This window comes from Salmo salar, chromosome ssa20 (assembly GCF_905237065.1).
Source record: "Salmo salar chromosome ssa20, Ssal_v3.1, whole genome shotgun sequence".
NCBI classification, from domain to species: domain Eukaryota; kingdom Metazoa; phylum Chordata; class Actinopteri; order Salmoniformes; family Salmonidae; genus Salmo; species Salmo salar.
Window position 1 is genome coordinate 7,511,235 of NC_059461.1, and position 14,459 is coordinate 7,525,693.

A 14,459-nucleotide genomic window follows, 5' to 3' on the forward strand; every position below is an offset into this window, starting at 1 on the left:
AAGTTACCAACATTCTGGTAGTTTACTGGAAAACTTTGAAGGTTTCCCGTAATATACACTTGATTGCAACCCTAGGCAAGACAGACATCATAGAAATTAAATAAATGGAGTGAGATGAATATCTTCATGTTTGAGCTTTTTTTGTAGTGAACAGCCAGGATGGGGAGGATTGTGGGGAGGATTGTGATTTTGATTGGAATACAATGGGACAGGAAGCAACAGTAGACACTTAGAGCAATCAATGAGTCTATGTGTTTTCATATTTGGTTATACGATAAAAAGCCTCTGCAGATATCCGCATGTCTCATTCTCCAGCCTCTCTGCAGGGTTCCTCACCGGATTTTCAGAAAACAAGCTGAGTTTTTGACCAGAGCAGGCATATTTAATGACATCAATATTTTAGTGCTCAATGAAGCCACTCTGAGTTATGAAAGATACAGAGTTCACAGTTGGTTAGGATTGTGTTTTTGTTTGCTTTCGTGGCTGGGGGGGGTCACAGGAAGGGAACATGTCAGTGATTCATTCCCAGTTTAAGACAACAGATCTTTGCTCTATACAGCCCATTTATATAATTGACTAGGGACATGGACTATACCCAATAGGGTTAGCTATCTGATGAGGTGAGGCACCATCGGGCTTCTCACCTGTTCCACGCATGCATGCAAGCACACACACACACACACACACACACACACACACAAGTTCAGATCATTAAAATGTAAATGTTGTACCAGATGGTCAGTGATATTGTAATATTTTTATTTAGTAATTATGTTATGTGACCCCCCTCAAAGGAATCTACAGTATAGTCTCAGCTTACTAAGCAATGTGATGCATAAGACCATTTCATGTGAGTCATCTTTCTCCCATCCCTCCATCACCTATCCTCCCCCCTGTCCTTAGCTGTGCCTCGGTCAGCCTGATATCCTAAAAGGCTTCCTTCTAAATGCCAGCATTCAGCTTTATCGCCACAATCCAATTATCCAGACTCTAATCAATGGGGGGCATTTCCAGTGGTGAGGCTGTCATTTGTTATAAAGTGGCAATATGATAGCATTCTGCAGCTGACAGCTGGGTGAAACCCTTCTGCTGGGGCCCGTTGGCTCCTCAGAGGGACTTGGCCCCCAGAATGGCATGTCTGGCAACCCCTCAATGTGAACCTGGCAAGTTTTCCCAGAAATGATGGACAAAAGCTCCTTTAGTTATGAATGTTTACGAGGCAGCGTGCTGCAGTAGGCTACATCTCTATTGAGCGCAGTGGTTTCCTGCTCACGCCGTGTGGTGTTATGGCTTCTACTGTGGCGTTGTCTGCAGGACTTAGCCTGGCAGAGCTTCCCCCTAACCACAAAGACCCTCCTTTATTGGTTCCCGGCAAAGCTGCAGAGCCCAATATGATGACATAATCATAAACAAACATAATCATCAATGATGACAATACAAACATACAGTATACGTTCAAATTAAAAACATATACAGTATGCCTCCTGAGTAGCACAGTGGTCTAAGACACTGCATCGCAGTGCTAGCTGTGCCACTAGAGATCCTGGTTCGAGTCCAGGCTCTGTCGTATCCGGCTGCCATCTTGAGACCCATGGGGTGGCGCACAATTGGCCCAGCAGGGATGTCCTTGTCCCATTGTGCACTAGTGACTCCTGTGGTGGGCCGGGCGCAGTGTACGCTGACACGGTCGCCAAGTGTACGGTGTTTCTTCTGACACATTTGTGTGGCTGGCTTCTGGGCATTGTATCAAGAAGCAATGCAGCTTGGTTGGGTTGTGTTTTGGAGGACGCACGGCTCTCGACCTTCACCTCTCCTGAGTCCGAACGGGAGTTGCCGCGATGAGACATAAACTGTAACTACCAATTGGGGAGAAAAAGGGGCACATACACAGTAAGCAGATTTTGTTTGTTCACTTTCCCCATTAGTCCCATCCCACATGAAAAAATAATATGGTGTATACTATGGTAGGAATACTATAGTATTCAGTGTAGTGGTTTTGCGGACCTTAGTATTCACTGTAGTTTAACCTCTATGGGCTAGGCGGGACGTAATCGTCCCACCTACGTAACAGCCAGTGTAATCCAGTGGCGCGATTTTCAAATACCTTAAAAATCCTATTACTTCAATTTCTCAAACATATGACTATTTTACAGCTATTTAAAGACAAGACTCTCGTTAATCTAACCACACTGTCCGATTTCAAAAAGGCTTTACAACGAAAGCAAAACATTAGATTATGTCAGCAGAGTACCCAGCCAGAAATAATCAGACACCCATTTTTCAAGCTAGCATATAATGTCACAAAAACCCAGAAGACAGCTAAATGCAGCACTAACCTTTGATGATCTTCATCAGATGACAACCCTAGGACATTATGTTATACAATACATGCATGTTTTGTTCAATCATGTTCATATTTATATCAAAAACCAGCTTTTTACATTAGCATGTGACGTTCAGAACTAGCAATTTCAGAACTAACAATTTACTAAATTACTCACGATAAACGTTCACAAAAAGCATAACAATTATTTTAAGAATTATAGATACAGAACTCCTCTATGCACTCGATATGTCCGATTCTAAAATAGCTTTTTGGTGAAAGCACATTTTGCAATATTCTAAGTACATAGCCCAGCCATCACGGGCTAGCTATTTAGACACCCGGCAAGTTTAGCCTTCACCAAAATCAGATTTACTATAACAAAAATGTTATTACCTTTGTTGTCTTCGTCAGAATGTACTCCCAGGACTTCTACTTCAATAACAAATGTTGGTTTGGTCCAAAATAATCCATCGTTATATCCGAATAGCGGCGTTTTGTTCGTGCGTTCCAGAAACTATCCGAAATGGTAAATCAGGGTCGCGCGCATGGCGCAATTCGTGACAAAAAATTTATAAATATTCCATTACCGTACTTCGAAGCATGTCAACCGCTGTTTAAAATCAATTTTTATGCAATTTATCTCGTAAAAAAGCGATAATATTCCGACCGGGAATCTCCTTTTCGGTAAACAGAGGAAAAATCACAAAGACGGGGGCGGCCAGTGCACGCGCCTAAGCCCACAGTCCCTTGATCGGCCACTTGAGAAAGGCGATAATGTGTTTCAGCCTGGGGCTGGAATGACGACATTCAGGTTTTTCCCAGGCTCTGAGAGCCTATTGGAGCCGTGGGAAGTGTCACGTTACCGCAGAGATCCTTTGTAATGGAATGAGATGTCAAAGAAAGACAATAAATGCTCAGACACTTCCTGTAAAGGAATCTCTCAGGTTTTGACCTGCCATTTGAGTTCTGTTATACTCACAGACACCATTCAAACAGTTTTAAAAACTTTGGAGTATTTTCTATCCAAAGCCAATAATTATATGCATATTCTAGTTAGTGGGCAGGAGTAGTAACCAGATTAAATCGGGTACGTTTTTATCCAGCCGTGTCAATACTGCCCCCTAGCCCTAACAGGATAATGTAGTATTTAAAAAATAATAGTATACAGTGAATTCGTAAAGTATTCAGACGCCTTCACTTTTTCTACATTTTGTTTTGTTACAGCTGTACTCTAAAATTAATTAAATAGTTGTTTTCCCTTATCAATCTACACACAACCCCATAATGACAAAGCAAAAGCTGATTTCTATATTTTTTTGCAAATTTATAAAAAATTTACTGAAATATCACATTTGCATAACTATTCAGCCTCAGTACTTTGTTGAAGCATCTTTGGCAGCTATTACAGCCTCGAGTCTTCTTGGGTATGACGCTACAAGCTTGGCACACCTGTATTTGGGAAGTTTCTCCCATTCACCTCTGCAGATCCTCTCAAGCTCTGTCAGGTTGGATGGGATCATCTCTGCACAGCTATTTTCAGGTCTCTCCAGAGATCTTCGATCGGGTTCAAGTCCGCGCTCTGGCTGGGCCATTCAACCCTTATTCCAGAACCTTATAGCAAAGGAATCTCGATTTAACTTCTAATCACCTATAAAGCAAAATTTGGTTTTCCATCAAAATAATAATTATTGCGAGCTAATGTGACTAATAAAGGAATTTGAATATGTGACAAGAGAAAAGATCATTCCTCTTTATTAACCTCTACGGAATTGGTGTCCCTAAATCGGGACGGTTGTTGCTCATTATGTGATAATGTGACTAGAAAACGTTGTATACAACAGCCAACTTTCCAGGACATTGACATGTCTTATATGGGCAGAAAGCTTAAATTCTTGTTAATCTAACTGCAATACTCCGATTTACAGTAGCTATTACAGAAAAAAATACCATGCTATTGTTTGAGGATAATGCACAACAACCAAACCCTTTTATCACGGCAACTAGTTTGAAACATTCACCACTGAAGATAAATAATGTAAACTCAGCAAAAAAAGAAACGTCCTCTCACTGTCAGCTGCGTTTATTTTCAGCAAACTTAACATGTGTAAATATTTGTATGAACATAACAAGATTCAACAACTGAGACATAAACTGAACAAGTTCCACAGACATGTGACTAACAGAAATGGAATAATGTGTCCCTGAACAAATGGGGGTCAAAATGAAAAGTAACAGTCAATGCAGCTGGTGGCCACACCAGATATTAAGTACTGCAGTGCATCTCCTCCTCATGGACTGCATCAGATTTGCCAGTTCATGCTGTGCGATCTTACCCCACTCTTCCACCAAGGAACCTGCAAGTTCCCGGACATTTCTGGGGGGGAATGGCCCTAGTCCTCACCCTCCGATCCAACAGGTCCCAGACGTGTTCAATGGGATTGAGATCCGGGGTCTTTCCTGGCCATGGCAGAACACTGACATACCTGTATTTCAGGAAATCACGCACAGAATAAGCAGTATAGCTGGTGGCATTGTCATGCTGGAGGGTCATGTCAGGATGAGCCTACAGGAAGGGTACCACATGAGGGAGGAGGATGTCTTCCCTGTAACGCACAGCATTGAGATTGCCTGCAATGACAACAAGCTCAGTCCGATAATGCTCTGACACACAGCCCCAGACCATGACGGACCCTCCACCTCCAAATCGATCCCGCTCCAGAGTACAGGCCTCTGTGTAACGCTCATTCCTTCGATGATAAACTCGAATCCAACCATCACCCCTGGTGAGACAAAACTGCGACTCGTCAGTGAAGAGCACTTTTTGCCAGTCCTGTGGTCCAGTGACGGTGGGATTGTGCCCATAGGCAACGTTGTAAGGACCTGCCTTACAACAGGCCTACAAGCCCTCAGTCCAGCCTCTGAGCACTGATGGAGGGATTGTGCGTTCCTGGTGTAACTCGGGCAGTTGTTGTTGCCATCCTGTACCTGTCCCGCAGGTGTGTTGTTCAGATGTACCGATCCTGTGCCGGTGTTGTTACACGTGGTCTGCCACTGCGAGTACGATCAGCTGTCCGTCCTGTCTCTCTGTAGCGCTGTCTTAGGCGTCTCACAGTACGGACATTGCAATTTATTGCCCTGGCCACATCTGCAGTCCTCATTCCTCCTTGCAGCATGCCTAAGGCACGTTCACGTAGATGAGCAGGGATCCTGGGCATCTTTCTTTTGGTGTTTTTCAGTCAGTAGAAAGTCCTCTTTAGTGTCCTAAGGTTTCATAACTGTGACCTTAATTGCCTACCATCTGTAAGCTGTTAGTGTCTTAATGACCGTTCCACAGGTGCATTTTCATTAATTGTTTATGGTTCATTGAACAAGCATGGGAAACAGTGTTTAAACCCTTTATAGTGAAGATCTGTGAAGTTATTTGGATTTTTACAAATTATCTTTGAAAGACAGGGTCCTGAAAAAGGGCCGTTTCTTTTTTTTGCAGAATTTACTTACATTCAGTAATCTTGCTCTGATTTGTCATCCTGAGGGTCCCAGAGAAAAAATAGAGTGTAATTTTGTTTGAAAAAATCTATTTTTATATTCAAATGTAGGAACTGGGTTCTACAGTTTGACCCCACTGCTGTCTCTAATTGCATAATAACACAAGGCTACAACAACAATAAATAGAAGTTTGCCAGCTCCAGGTAGGCTACACAGGTGGCACAAGTTGATTTGCAATGACTCCATTGATATTGTCATTTCAGCATATTTATTGTATAAAATAAAGAAAAACCCTTGAATGAGTAGGTGTGTCCAACCTTTTGACTTGTACTGTATATTTAAGAAATTGCCATGGTGGCCCCGATACAAATTAGAAATAGTAAACTGTAGTATTTTTTTAATGTGGGATGTCCAGGATTGATGTGTCTTACCAGCCACTTTAATGATTCATACTTTACACAGGCTGCTGTTGTGACACTATGATCTGCCAAGCACTGCAGCATCCCACCTCTCATTCACTAAAGAAATAAACTGCAAATAATCCACCCATCTAACTCTTTTGTTGGAAGAGGGAAATTTGACAGGCCAAATTGGTCAATAAATGAATAAGCTGCCCAGAAACAATGAGACTGAGGCGAGCTAAAAAAGCCAGTACTTTATTACTTGTGTTTTATAGTCTCTATAAAATATGGTGCAAGGACCGGCCAAAAAAGCTTTCCCTGTTTTAATGTTTTGGTTGACATCAGAATCTCCCTTAACTGGTCCGTACAGCTCGGTAAGCATTCAGCATGCCAAGATGAAAAGACTTTAGAACACAGCTTTTTTCTAAACTATATTTAAAGCCTGAACATTAATAAATAATCTGATAATCAAACCACACTTTCTCCATCGCCCCGTCTTTCCCGTCTTTCCTGTGTGTGTGTGTGTGTGTGTGTGTGTGTGTGTGTAGTACTCTCTACCTCCCCTGTGGTAATTGTCCGAAGCACAGACACAGCTTTCAGTCCTCTGAAAGGAAGAGCTTGGCCTCTGGTTCTGAAAATGCCTTCCCACAATGCACAGCCAGAGTAGTAATAATCACTTTAATTTATTTAACATATTTCCTCTTTAACCTCAATCTTAGTCTTTCAGAATCACCCCAATGCAACCTGTCACCATAATGACACTTTTCGGTCCTGATCTTCCCGAGCTGCTGTGAGAGGGAGAATGAGTTGCTCCTGACCAGCCAACCAGACCTTTTCTTCAGAGGGAACCTGATTGTGGTAAGCGGCACTGGGCCCCCACCTTCTCCGTGTAGACGCGGAATACAAATCAGCCTACTGCTACTCCCATCATATTGATTTGAATCACATTCAGGATGGTAATGTTTTCGGCCTTCCTCTTTTTGAAAAGCGCCCTCACCGATTCTCACACAGACATATTTGTCTGTATTTTCTTCAATGGCAGCGCCTGGGTGCGATGACTTCCTCTCTCCAGACATTGAGTGTGTTTGGAGCTGGCCCACACAGACAGCCACAGACAGGCTTTACTGGAGGTGTGAAAGCCCCTCTTCCCCAGGGCACCTGGCTGGGGAGGGGAGGATACTACTTCCAGGTCCCATGTTGGCCCTCGATCAATCCAATCTGCACCGACCGCAGTGGTCGGAAGGGGCGGGTCCAGAGTGAGAACCTCAACAATGATCCATGCCAAACATTCTTCTCCCTATTGATCATTGTGTAAAAAATATTCCAGAAGAGGTAGTGAGTGCAATGGTGGATTCTCAGGGCCAGGCCACTCCTTCCTCCCCCAACACTGTTACCAATAGGTTGGAGAGTTGGACTCTATTCATTTCTTGACCTCTGTGGAAGTGATTGGAAGGCCTCTTTGGTTATGTGAATGTTGATTCATGGTTAATATTTGCATTGTGTGATTCTGTCCTTGTGTCTATGGCAAACACCCACCATACTTCTTAGTTCTCTGTTGAATGGAGGACATGTCTCCCCACCTCCTCCCCTCGTTTCCTCTCCTCCCTTTTTCAGATCTCTCATCCCCTTAGTGACAACTAACTAGTGATCATCCATCACCATGGCAGCGATTAGAACCCCCAGGTGTTGACGTCTGGGACGGCCTGTCAGTCAGCGGTCTGAGTTAACTCTGTGATCTCACTGACACCGGGGCTGTAAATTACACCTGAATAGATGATAAAAAGAAGAATCCCTGTAAGTTTGCACTCGTTATCTGACATTCACTTCTCCTCTGTTCCTCTGGGCCCTGGGAGGGTCAGCGGGTGAACAGGGAGAGAGGTGTGATGAGCTTTAATGAAAACCTTCAACTGCCAAGTAATAGGAATGAACCTCAGTTGCCCTTCATATGGCATGAGGGTTTCTGAGCAGGGAATATGTCAGACGAATAGGGTTTGATCATTGAATTTGTACGAATAACACACTGTACTTGAGATGGCCTTAAAAAATTTGAATACCCCAGAGAGAATTTCACCCAGATTACGTCAAGCATGCTTGTTTTTGATGTCTGACCTTACACATGACGAGAGAAGAAGTATGAAACCTTTCCCTCTTCAATGATAAGTTTGACAGTTTCTTGCAACTAGAAAACCCTCTCCTCCCTCCGTCAATGTATATATTTTGCATTACCCCAAATAAAAGAAATGGCTTGATAATACATTTTTGAGTTGGTCAACATTTTCACACGTCTCTGTTGTAGGGCGAAACCGTGCTAGAACAAAATAGCCCCATGTGCCCATGTTTTCGTATAACCCCGTCATCCCACTGGCGAACCACCATTAGGCCCTCGCCATCCGCCCGGTGAAGCGGCAACACTCCCGCTATTCCTGAAGAGTTTTCTTGTAAACCAAAGATCTTGACAGGCCTTTTTACTCATTCTCTCGTCTAGCTTGGCATTGTTTTTGGACAGTACAGACCAATTTGCTCCCTTTTTTACGGCTTTTAGCAGGAAACCTCAAGAGGGAGGTGGAGCGAGGTGAGAAGGGGATTGGGGTCAGGGATAAGGACCAAGGAGAGGAGGGGAGAGGAGGCTTGGATTAGAGAGGCAGAAGAGCAGCTTGGGAATGGCGTGTGTGTGAGTGTACTGCTGTCACTGTGAACCAGTATCTATCCCTCTGTTGACAGTCTTTTTGGAGATGTTGGCTGAAATCAAATGTTCCTGTGAGTAAGGTATAGTCTGTACTATCTGTTGGGAATCTATAAAGGTTATTACAATAAAGTAGATGACAGACACTGAGTGTACAAAACGTTAAAACAGACTTACCAGGTGAATCCAGGTGAAAGCTACGATCCCTTATTGATGTCACGATCCCTTATTGAATGGGAGGAGACAGGTTAAAGAATGATTTTTTTAAGCCTTGAGACAATTGAGACGTGGCTTGTGAATGTGTGCCATTCAGAGGGTGAATGGGCAAGACAAAATATTTAAGTGCCTTTGAACGGGGTATGGTAGTAGGTGCCAGGCGCATCGGTTTCAAGAACTGCAACGCTGCTGTGTTTTTCATGCTCAATCATTTCCCATGTGTATCAAGAATGGCCCACTACCCGAAGGACATCCAGCTAACTTGACACAAATGTGGGAAGCATTGGAGTCAACATGGGCCAGTATCCCTGTGGAATGCTTTCAACACCAAGTAATGTCCATGCCCCGACGAACTGAGGATGTTCTGAGTGCCAAAGGGGAGGTGCAAGTCAATATTAGGAAGGTGTTCCTAATGTTTGGTATACTCAGTGCCTTCAGAAAGTATTCTCACCCCTTGACTTTTCCAAATGTTGTTGTGTTACAGCCTGAATTTAAAATGGATTACGTTTTGATTTTGTGTCACTGATCTACACACCAAACCCCATAATGTCAAAGTGGAATTATGTTTTTACAAATGTCTATAAATTAATAAAAAAGCTGAAATGTCTTGAGTCAATAAGTATTCAACCCTTTTGTTATGGCAAGCCTGAATAAGTTCAGGAGTAAAAACATGCTTAACAAGTCACATAAGTTGCATGGACTCATTCTGTGTGCAATAATAGTGTTTAACATGATTTTTGAATGACACAGATACAATTATCTGTAAGGTCCCTCAGTCGAGCAGTACATTTCAAGCACAGATTCAACCACAAAGACCAGGGAGGTTTTCCAATGTCTCGCAAATAAGGGCACATATTGGTAGATGGGTAAAACTAGCAATTATCTCAGCCAATCACGGCTAGCGGGAAGGTTGCCTACTTTTTCCATGGCTAAACCAACTAGGCTCATAATTTAACAATTTTATTCGTATTTACAGTTTGTTATTAAGGCACATGAAAGTTCACATGTTCCAGAAGGCATTTCTGACAAAAAAACGTTCAGATTTACATTCAAATGTCTCTCCTGTGAAGTATTGACGCACGACATACGCCTAGGTTCCCGAAACTAGTCACATATTTTCAAGCATGGTGGTGGCTGCATCATGTTATGGGTATGCTTGTCATCAGCAAGGACTACGGAGTTTTTGGGGGGGATAAATAGAAATGGAATAGAGCTAACCACAGGCAAAGTCCTAGAGGAAAACCTGGTTCAGTCTGCTTTCCAACAGACACTGGGAGACAAATTCACCTTTCAGCAGAACAATTACCTAAAACACAAGGCTAAATATATTGTACACTAAACACAAGACCAATTATACACTGGAGTTACTTACCAAGATGACATTGAATGTCCCTGAGTGGCCTAGTTACAGTTTTGACTTAAATCGTCTTGATGGTAAGATGGTAAGACCTGAAAATGGCTGTGTAGCAATGTTCAACATCCAAGTAATAGTAGTGGACAAATATTAATGGACAAATATTGTACAATCCAGGTGTGTAAAGCAATTAGAGCGTTACCCAGAAAGACTCACAGACTCACATCGCTGCCAAAGTTGATTCTAACATGTATTGACAGGGGTTTGAATACTTATCTATTCAAGATTTATTTGTGTTTTATTTTCCATAAAATAAAAAAAATGGTGTTCCACTTTGACATTACAGAGAAATTTGTGTAGATCGTTGACAAAAAAATAAAAATGAAATCCATTTTAATCTAACTTTTTAACACAACAATTGGGGGAAAAGACAAGAGGTGTGAATACTTTCTGAAGGAACTGTACCTTTATAGTTGAATTACCTATTTACATTCTCACTGGTGTATTCCTACCATGCACTTTGAGTCTTCCAGCTGTAAACTCTCACTGTAGAAAACCCTCTCTCTCTGGCCCAGGGGAGACAAACTTTGTATCCTGTACTGCTAACGTAGGCTACCATCCCCCCGCCTCAGCCTGACACCTTTGCCCAGCGGCATAGGGCACTTCACACCTCTTGTTGTTAGTGTATGAATGACCAGAAAAATCACAATTCATTTTCCCTAGTCCACTGCCTGTCTGCATGCCTGTCTTGAGCATTGTGATAAACATGTGTTCTGAACACCTGTCTCCTACTGGTCATTTCCGTCCTCAGAACGCTGGGACAGTTTTATATTTGAGTCATTTAGCAGATGCTCTTATCCAGAGCGGCTTACAGGAGCAATTCGGGTTGAGTGCCTTGCTCAAAGGGCACATAATCCGATTGTTCACCTAGTTGTCTCAGGGATTCAAACCAGCGACCTTTTAGTTACTGGCCCAACACACTTAACTGCTAGGCTACCTGCCGCCCATTTTACCTTTCTAAACCAGGGATGAGCAACTGGCGGCCCCCCTTTTGAAGGCCCTCGGATGCATTTTAGGAACTAAGTCAGGGTCTCAACTTACTGTTGCAAGTTAGAATAGTAGAATACACAACATTTGGTTGTGCATCAGCAGTTTTTCTCTTGTAATATCAGTCACTGACAGTCAGTCAATTTGCCATGTCAGCATTTTTTTGTTTTGTTGCTACCGTAAAACATAAATTAATAGCCCGGGAGTGTATTGGCTTAAATCACTGGACACAACAGGCACTTATTAGAGACAGGGTTTTATTTGAGCCAAGTGTCTATTTCCTTAATGCACACAGCTTTTTCTTATTTGCATAGTTAATTGTTTAATTCCAGCATTCTAATCAATTTCTTAATTTCCGCACTAATGTTATCATTTACACACTGTGTCCCATTTCTTTTGTCATAGTATGCCTCTATTTCGAAAAAAAAAGACTTCCTTGACAGAATAATTATTCTCCTGTTAGACTGTGCATTTTCGGCAGTTCTTACTTTTGCCAACAGAGGGCAATCAGCCAATTTCTTGGGGCCTGTACTCCCGAAGTTGTTGACTGTTTTTGCGCTTGCCAGTTAGCTAGCAGTATTCAGCTGTTAGCAGCCAATGGCTAGCAGTTTCTTACTGCTGATGAAAATGGATGATTGCTATAATTTCTTCGAGTCATTACTGAATTATGTAATGTAACGAATCAAACATTAAACCTTGTAAATAATTCATGGTAATTCATGGTAACCTCGTAAACAATTCATTTAGTGTGCTGTTGCCCGGGTATTAAAAGGGACAGGCGGCTATTTGAAACTGCGTTTCATTGAAGGTTTACGCTAAGTTAGTTTTGCGGCCAGCTATTGTTATTATGGTCGAATTACCAGCTGGACCACCCCCCCCCATTGATTTTGTTTGTCAGTCTCACTCTGAAATCATTTTAAAAACTGAAAACATTTCTCTCCACCCTATGGCAAAATGAATAGAATTGCATGAAATAAGCTATAAAATTACAAAATCTTCTGGTATGTACGCAGACCCGCATCCACATACAGGACGAGCAACTGCGGCCCCTATTAAAGTTGCCCGTCCCTGTACTATTTTTATTTAAAAAAAAATGTTATTTCACCTTTATTTAACCAGGTAGGCTAGTTGAGAACAAGTTCTCATTTACAACTGCGACCTGGACAAGATAAAGCAAAGCAGTGTGACACAAACAACAACACAGAGTTACACATGGAATAAACAAACATACAGTCAATAATACAATAGATAAAGTCTATATACAGTGTATGCAAATGAGGTAGGATACGGGAGGTAAAGGCAATAAATAGGCCATAGTGGCGAAATAATTACAATATAGCAATTAAACACTGGAGTGATAGATGTTTAGAAGATGAGTGTGCAAGTCGAGATACTGGGGTGCAAAGGAGCAAAATAAATAAAATAAATAACAGTATGGGGATGAGGTAGTTGGATAGGCTATTTACAGATGGGCTATGTACAGGTGCAGTGATCTGTGAGCTGCTCTGACAGCTGGTGCTTAAAGTTAATGAGGGAGATATGAGTCTCCAGCTTCAGTGATTTTTGCAGTTCGTTCCAGTCATTGGAAGCAGAGAACTGGAAGGAAAGGCGGCCAAAGAGGAATTGGCTTTGGGGGTGACCAGTGAAATATACCTGCTGGAGCGCGTGCTATGGGTGGGTGCCGCTATGGTGACCAGTGAGCTGAGATAAGGCGGGGCTTTTCCTAGCAAATACTTATAGATGACCTGGAGCCAGTGGGTTTGGCGACGAATATGAAGCGAGGGCCAGCCAACGAGAGCATACAGGTCGCAGTGGTGAGTAGTATATGGGGCTTTGGTGACAAAACGGATGGCACTGTGATAGACTGCATCTAATTTGCTGAGTAGAGTGTTGGAGGCTATTTTGTAAATGACATCGCCTAAGTCAAGGATCGGTAGGATAGTCAGTTTTACGAGGTATGTTTGGCAGCATGAGTGAAGGATGCTTTGTTGCGAAATAGTAAGCCGATTCTAGATTTAATTTTGGATTGGAGATGCTTAATGTGAGTCTGGAAGGAGAGTTTACAGTCTAACCAGACACCTAGGTATTTGTAGTTGTCCACATATTCTAAGTCAGAACCGTCCAGAGTATTGATGCTGGACGGGCAGGCAGGTGTGGGCAGCAATCGGTTGAAGAGCATGCATTTAGTTTTACTTGCATTTAAGAGCAGTTGGAGGCTACAGAAGGAGAGTTGTATGGCCACTCAACCGTCACTCTACCTCTACTCTCAAACAGAAACAAAGCACCCCATCTGTTACAGTATCTTACTAAATGTGGCTGACTTTACTTGCCAGGCAGTTACTGATGAGAAATAGCAGTCTTCAGGTCGAGCTGAATCTTCCATATTTCTGGGCTTCTGATCTCTCCTGACTCTGTACTCCATCTCGCCCTCTTACTGTGGAACAATTCCCCCTTCTGTCTACTCAGCACATACACACACGCGTGCACACATACATACACAAACACACTTGTCACACTCACAGCCACCTTCTGCCCAAAATAATAACACACACACACACACACACACCTCCTTCTGCCCCAAATAATGAGGTGACTTTTTTAAAACATAGAGTACCAGTTTATGTCATTTAAACCAGCCGCACATTTTTCAAGCCGCTGCCACAGAATGCTTTAAATGCCAATACACTTGTACTGTTTAGCGTGAAGGAGAGAGACCCACTCTGGAGGGAGCTGATTGTGTTGTGAGTTTTAATGTCAGGGAGCCTTTCATATGGGACTTGTAGTTCAAACCCCTACCTACTTTAGTTAGAGGAAGATGAAGGATTTCACTGCCGGACCATAAAAACAGCCACAACTCCCCTCCTCTTAATTGAATGAAGTCCTCTGTACGGTATTTGTGACAGACAGGCTAATGATGTCGCCGCAGAGTGACTATAGAAACAGTGG

The 14,459-nt window shown here is 42.6% G+C and overlaps 1 protein-coding gene across 3 annotated transcripts in view; it reads left to right on the forward strand.

Annotated features, from left to right (window-relative positions):
- Positions 1–14,459, forward strand: part of LOC106580171 (glutamate receptor ionotropic, delta-2) — a 605,308-nt gene that overhangs the window by 88,087 nt on the left and 502,762 nt on the right. The gene's annotated exons all lie outside the window — the stretch shown is intronic.